Genomic DNA, 6,137 nt, shown 5'->3' on the forward strand with positions numbered 1-6,137 from the left:
TCAGCTACATTCCCTGTGTCTAACTCAGCATTCAAGTGTAAGCTCAGTTCTGGAGTCAGCTTTCCAACCGTGGCTTAGGGGCATTAGTCACTAGGAGCAAAATGTGGCATCTGAACAGCTGTTTTGGGTTTTCAGAGCCCAAGGCCCATACATCTAAAGAAGGGAGAGAAGGTGGAGGTTGGGGGAAGGGAACTAATATTTATGTACTGAACACCTACCTTGTGATAGGCACTGGGAACTTTACAATCTCTTAATTATCTGAAGAGTCCACTAATGTGTTCTGTCTTCGCTGGGCATAGCAAGGGTAAGAACTGGTCTAAGATCATATAGCTCACAAGTGGCAGAGCTAGGACTGAAACCTAAGCAATCTGACTCTGTAGCTTATGCTCTTTCTTTTGAGTGGGGGGTGGGGGGGTGGGGGGTGGAGGGCGGTACTGGGGATTGAACCCAGGGCCTTGTGCATGCAAGGCAAGCACTCTACCAACTGAGCTATATCCCAAGCCCTATAGCTTATATTCTTGAACACCCTCTCATATGTGCCTTTTTTTTTAACCATTCCAATCCCAAAATATAGGTGGCTTATTATCGGATCTTTTTTCCCCGATGAGAAACCAGAAGCTCAGAAAAATAATATTTCCAACATGAACTAAACTCTAGATTAGAACTCTGTGATCCTGAGGAAATCACTTCACTCCATCCTCCCATCCATCCATCCTCCTATCCACCTATTAATGCTTACTCTACCCTAAGGATTATCTTGTTCCTTGAAATGAAAAGATCTATACAATCTAGTTCCTCCTCTTCAAGAACTTACAGTCCAGTGAAAAAGATAAACACCTAAACAACAATAAGAAAAACGATTGCAATGTGAGAGGTACTATAAAGGGACTATAAAAAGAGCTCCAGGAACATAGAAGAAAAAACGTCAAATTACCTGGTGAATAAAGCAAGGAGAGCTTTAGGGAGGAAGAGACATTGGATTATAATTATAAACTCTCCAGGCAGAGAAAAAGGCGGGGGTGACTGCTTCAGGTAAAGAGGGCATCCAAGCCACGATGAAGCAGTGTAACTGCTTACACACTGAGTGGCTGCTACCTGCTTTAAGCACCATCTCTCCAATTCCCACAATTCTTAAAGTAGGTATTATCCAGACCATGTTATAGAGGAGGAAACACAGACACATAGAGGTTAAGGACCTTGTCTGTGATTTAGTAAGGAAGAGCTAGAATTCCACCCTGGGCAGCCTGGCTTCAAAACCCACACTCTTAGCCACCCAATGCTCAGTGTTTGGCAGTAACTGCTAGGAGTTCCTCATAGTGAGGGCCATGAGACTGGCCACACACGCAGGAATCCAGCTCTAGGGTCTTTCCGTATGCCAGCTTTCCTTCCACCTGTCTCTTTCCCAGGCCTTATATGTTCGTGGATTTAGGAAGTCTATGGAAGCATCAGTACTGTGGTGTATGTGTGAGTGCTCCTGTGTTGAGGAGGAACCTCTACTCCATTTCTGTATAATGGAGCCACATGAAGGAACAATAGATGAACTTTACTTTTGACTAAAACCACATCTCTCAATGAAAAAAACCTAGAGGGTGTCTCATGTTTAGCTGGATTGTCTTGGCTTAAATGTCAGTATTTGAGTTCTTGTTCATATTCTGTTTTCCCTCACCAGTCAGCAAACTCCATGGGACAAAGTCCTTGTCCACGGTCGGTCTCTACCACAAACACAGTAGGTACTCAATAAATGTGTGTTGAATGAATAAATATTTGTTGAAAATGTGTTGAATGAACTTTGTGCCTTTGATTAACTTAGAGAGTAAGTAATTAATTAATCTAGATTGGTTAACAAAATATCTCACTCCGTGCAATTAATGGGGTGGGAAGAAAAAAACGTAAGGGTCTTTGAAGATGCAAATGGGGGACTAATAGCTAAGATCAGTGGCATGCTTTTAAAAGAGTTTGCCTTCAGAACTTCAGATGGAGTCAGGCCTGAGCTTTCCAGGTAGTTCTCTGGTACCCAGATGAGCATTTGGGTAGGGATGGCAAGTTTGGGGTTCTTTCCTGCTGTTTCGGTTGCTTTCCCAACTCGTTCAACTTGTGCTTGAACACCGATCTCACTAGGCAGCCTGCCCAGCCCCCACTGCAACAAGGATGCCAACGCAGTGCCCATATCCTGGGCACTTCTTGTGGCAGAGGTGGCTGAATTGATTAATCTCCAGCATCCAGTCAAGGGGGACGCTGCCCCGCGTTCCCTCCGCTGGCAGATAGCCGGCGGCGGGGATCCGGATCCCGCACTCACGGGGGCCAGCGCTACAGCGCGGCGGAGGTGGCCGCCTGGAGCCGGGGCCGGGCCGGGGCGGGGGGCCACGTCAGCCGCGCTCCGCCCAGCCCCGCGGCCTCCCCAAACAAGGCAACGCCGGGCTGCGTCCGCGAGCGCTGGCGCCCCGGAGGTCTGCCGGTTTCAGTTTCTGAAGAGCCGGCCCTGGGCGGAGGCGGGAGGAGGGTTCTGGAAGCCTTCCAGCAGATAGCACAGAACTCCCCGCCGCCGGGAGCCACCCACGGACGGCGCGCTGCCCACGGATGGCGCGCTCACCCGGCGCGGCGCTGCGGCCAAGTCCCCGCTGCCCGACGCGCACCGGCCCCTGGACACCCGAGGTCCAGGTCAAGCCAGGCTCCCTGCAGGACATGTGGGCTCCCGCGGAGAGGCCAGCGTGGCCACCGCCCTGCAGGCGCCTCCCGCCTCTGCCTCCGCAGGCCCTGTCCCTCCCGCTCTGGCACTCCTGTCCCTGCGTGCAGTAGGCCTCCTGGAATGCTTGTTTGCTTTCTGAGAAAGAAGCAGAGGGACAAACACGCAGCATTCCCTGCGCGGGGCGTGTTTTTCAGACAGACAGACCTGAGGGTCATCGCCAGTCTGTCTCTGCTGAGTGACCTTTGTGTACATTTCTTAATCTTCCTCAAACTCATCATCCTCATCCATGAAATGGGGATAATGATACCTATCTTTAAGATATGTTCCGAGGATTAGATTAGATAAACAGTAGATTATACATATTAAGCACTTAGTGCCTGCAATCAATGGCAATTAACATTATTATTAATTATATTGTTATTACGAGTGACTAATCATGACACTCAGGATTATTAACGCTACTGTGAGTATAAGTGTAAAAAAAATAGGCTCAATTAAAATTTTTTTTACTGAGGGAAATAGTTTTATGAGCAGCAAATAAAGAAAGAGAAATAGCAGTGGGTTAGGATGTCTAAACACACCTCAGTATTCTACAGCTTCATAAAGTACGCGTTATTATCCTCATCTGCAGATAAGGAAATTGAGGCTCCTATAGATGGAGTAATTTGCTCACTTCACTCACTGGCTAGTGCCTGGTGCCCTGGCCCCTCTGTGTCTCTCCCTGTCTTTGTCTCTCTAGCGCCTTGACTGTGCCCCTTAAGCCCTTGGCTGCCTCAGGCCTGCTTGCCTTAGCAAAGGTGGTTCCATCTGCAGAGTGCCTTCCTCCCTTCTCCCACTTACCAACCTGGAGGAAACTTAGGTGGGTCTGAAACCAGACAAAGATCACCTACTCCAAGAGACCTGGACTTTCTCAATTCCCTCAAATGACCCTTCCTTCCTTTCTTCTCCTGGTGCCTGTAACACACCACTTCCTTCTCTCCTCTGGAGACAGCCTTTCCCAGGCAGCTGCTACACACCTTTTCACTTTGAGAGTCCATATGGTGTTGTGGTTAAGGTACAGGTCCAGGAGCCCAGCTGCCCAGGTATGAATCTTGGCACTGGTTGAGTCTAGAATAAGTGACTTCACCTTTCTCTGCTGTACTTCCTTTATCCATAACATGGAGATTAACAATAAGATCAGCCTCATCGGGTTGCTATTTGGATTGAATAGTGAACATGTAGAAAATCCTTTGAACCTGTAACTGACAGATGCTCAATGAATAAGGACAGGATCCTGAAGGTCCTGGGAACTGCTTAGTAACAGAAAATGAAAGCCAAATTTAGAGCTTGGGTAGGCATCAGAGACCATGGCTTCCATCCTGTTTCTAACTTCATGTATGGATTTGGACCTACCCCTTCCTCTCTTGAAATTTATTTTCCTGTGTGCAAAAGGAGAACTTTGGCTCCTATTGCTACATGATATCCACAGGGTTATTTTAAATGACATTAATGATCACATCTTTGTGTCTAAGACTTTTTTTTTTTTTTTTTTTGGTACTGGAGATTGAACTCAGGGGCACTCAACCACTGAGGCACATCCCAGCCTTATTTTGTATTTTATTTAGAGACAGGGTCTTACTGAATTGCTTAGGACCTCACCATAGCTGAGGCTGACTTTGAACACATGGTCCTCCTGCCTCAGCCTCCTGAGCTGCTGGGATTACAGGCATGTGCCACCACGCCCAGCTTTTCTCTAAGACTTTTATTAGCGCAATATTCCATGTTAGACCTCATACAAAGAGATTATTGGTTGCTACCAGAAGCCTGAAGCCCAACAACTGGTTGCCATGAATCCACAGGTTGTACAACTGTGATAATTACCAGCTTTTACAGGTCCAAGGGCCATCTTTGCCCTCTTTATTTTTTCTCCAGGACCTTGTAAAGAAGGTCCTATTCTACAGCTGAGGAAATAGAGGCTCCCAGGTTAAATAGCCTATGACTAGTTGGGCAGGGAGCAGAAGGCTCATTTGAAAGACTCTAATTCCCACCACCAGCAAGAGTCTTAGTGCATGCTTATTCAAATCCTTCTGGGGACAAGCAGCCTCTTATCTTTCAGGCCTGTCCATTGTTAACATTCTTGTTGAAAAGACTAATGCAGCCATTTTTATATTAGCTTCATGACTTTTAAATATTAGCTTCACCACGTGCTCTAGGAGCCTCAGTTTCCTTATCTGTTAATCAGACTATAATTTCCACATGGTCACTCTGACACTAGATGACCAAACAGGAGCTGGTATAGGTAGTTGATTTTCTAAGACTTTGTCATTTGTTGGACTTTAGTTCATGCTTCAAGACCCAGCCTTTGTTGCCTCCTCTGTGACAAAATTGGTACCTCTCTTTGCCCGGTGCTGGGTGCTCCACTCCATTCACTCACGGGCCCTCCTGGGCTTTCCCTCAATTGGACATTGCTGCTCTTCATTGAGGACAGCCTTGTATTCTGCATATCTCCTGAACAAGTCTCAGACATCGTAGGTTCTCAGCAAGAGGTTGTGGAGTGAAATATTATTAAGAGTTTTTTTAAAAAAATTATTTTATTTATTTCTAGTCATCAAAAAAAAAAAAAAAGGCTCATAAGAGCATGTTAAATCCAGGACTAGGGCTGTAGCTCAGTGGTTGAGTGATTGCCTTGCATGTGGGAGGCACTGGGTTCGATCCTCAGCACCACCATATTAAAAATAAATAAATAAATAAAACAAAGCTAGGAAGCTCAATTGATATTTCTGATTAAAGAAAGAAAAAAAAAAGAACATTAAGTATTAAGTCCGTATATCTGAACACTGGAAAGGAGACACGAAATACAAATGCTTCTAAAAGAAGGCCAAAAAATGTTTAGGAAAGTTACAAGAAAAGCCCGAACATCCTTGCTGTTGTTATTAAATGTCCAAAGCTTTGTTAAGCCTCTTTGATAGTCCTTTAAGTTCAAACTTTCAATAGTCACTCTTTTGTGCTAAAAAGAAACAGATTTTTTTCTTTCTAGTCTTCTATATCTTTTTTTTAAAAACAAGAATGTATTACTTTCTCTGTGACAAGTAGGCATTTCTTTAATAGATACTACTTTTTAACTGGAAAAGTTTTCACTAAAAAAATATAAATTTTGAAACAGAACAAATAGTTTTTCTATGAGCATTCAGAGGCTGTTTAGATAACCCATTTATTTTATATTTCAAAAAGTGTGTTGAGGGAAGAGGGCATGTAAAACTAACAAACAAACAGGGGTCCAAATAATTTAAGTGATTCAACAGAAGTCTCATGGTTAGTAAGTGGCACAGTCGACCTTTGAACCCAGATCTCTGAATCTTGTCTCCTGATCCCTGTGCAGCCCTCCTCTGATTGTTTTGGACTGTTAGAAGGCATCTGAGCAGGGATACTCTTATCTTGTTATCCCTGGAATTAGAATGTGAACTCCATGCCT

General features: G+C 45.1%; 1 non-coding gene across 1 annotated transcript; it reads right to left on the reverse strand.

Annotated features, from left to right (window-relative positions):
• Positions 1-426: 426 nt before the first annotated feature.
• Trnaa-ugc (transfer RNA alanine (anticodon UGC)) lies at positions 427-503 on the reverse strand. Its single transcript has one exon. It is a non-coding gene; the product is annotated as a tRNA-Ala (tRNA).
• Positions 504-6,137: the final 5,634 nt, after the last annotated feature.

The sequence above is a fragment of the Ictidomys tridecemlineatus genome, chromosome 11, assembly GCF_052094955.1.
Source record: "Ictidomys tridecemlineatus isolate mIctTri1 chromosome 11, mIctTri1.hap1, whole genome shotgun sequence".
In the NCBI taxonomy this organism is placed as follows: domain Eukaryota; kingdom Metazoa; phylum Chordata; class Mammalia; order Rodentia; family Sciuridae; genus Ictidomys; species Ictidomys tridecemlineatus.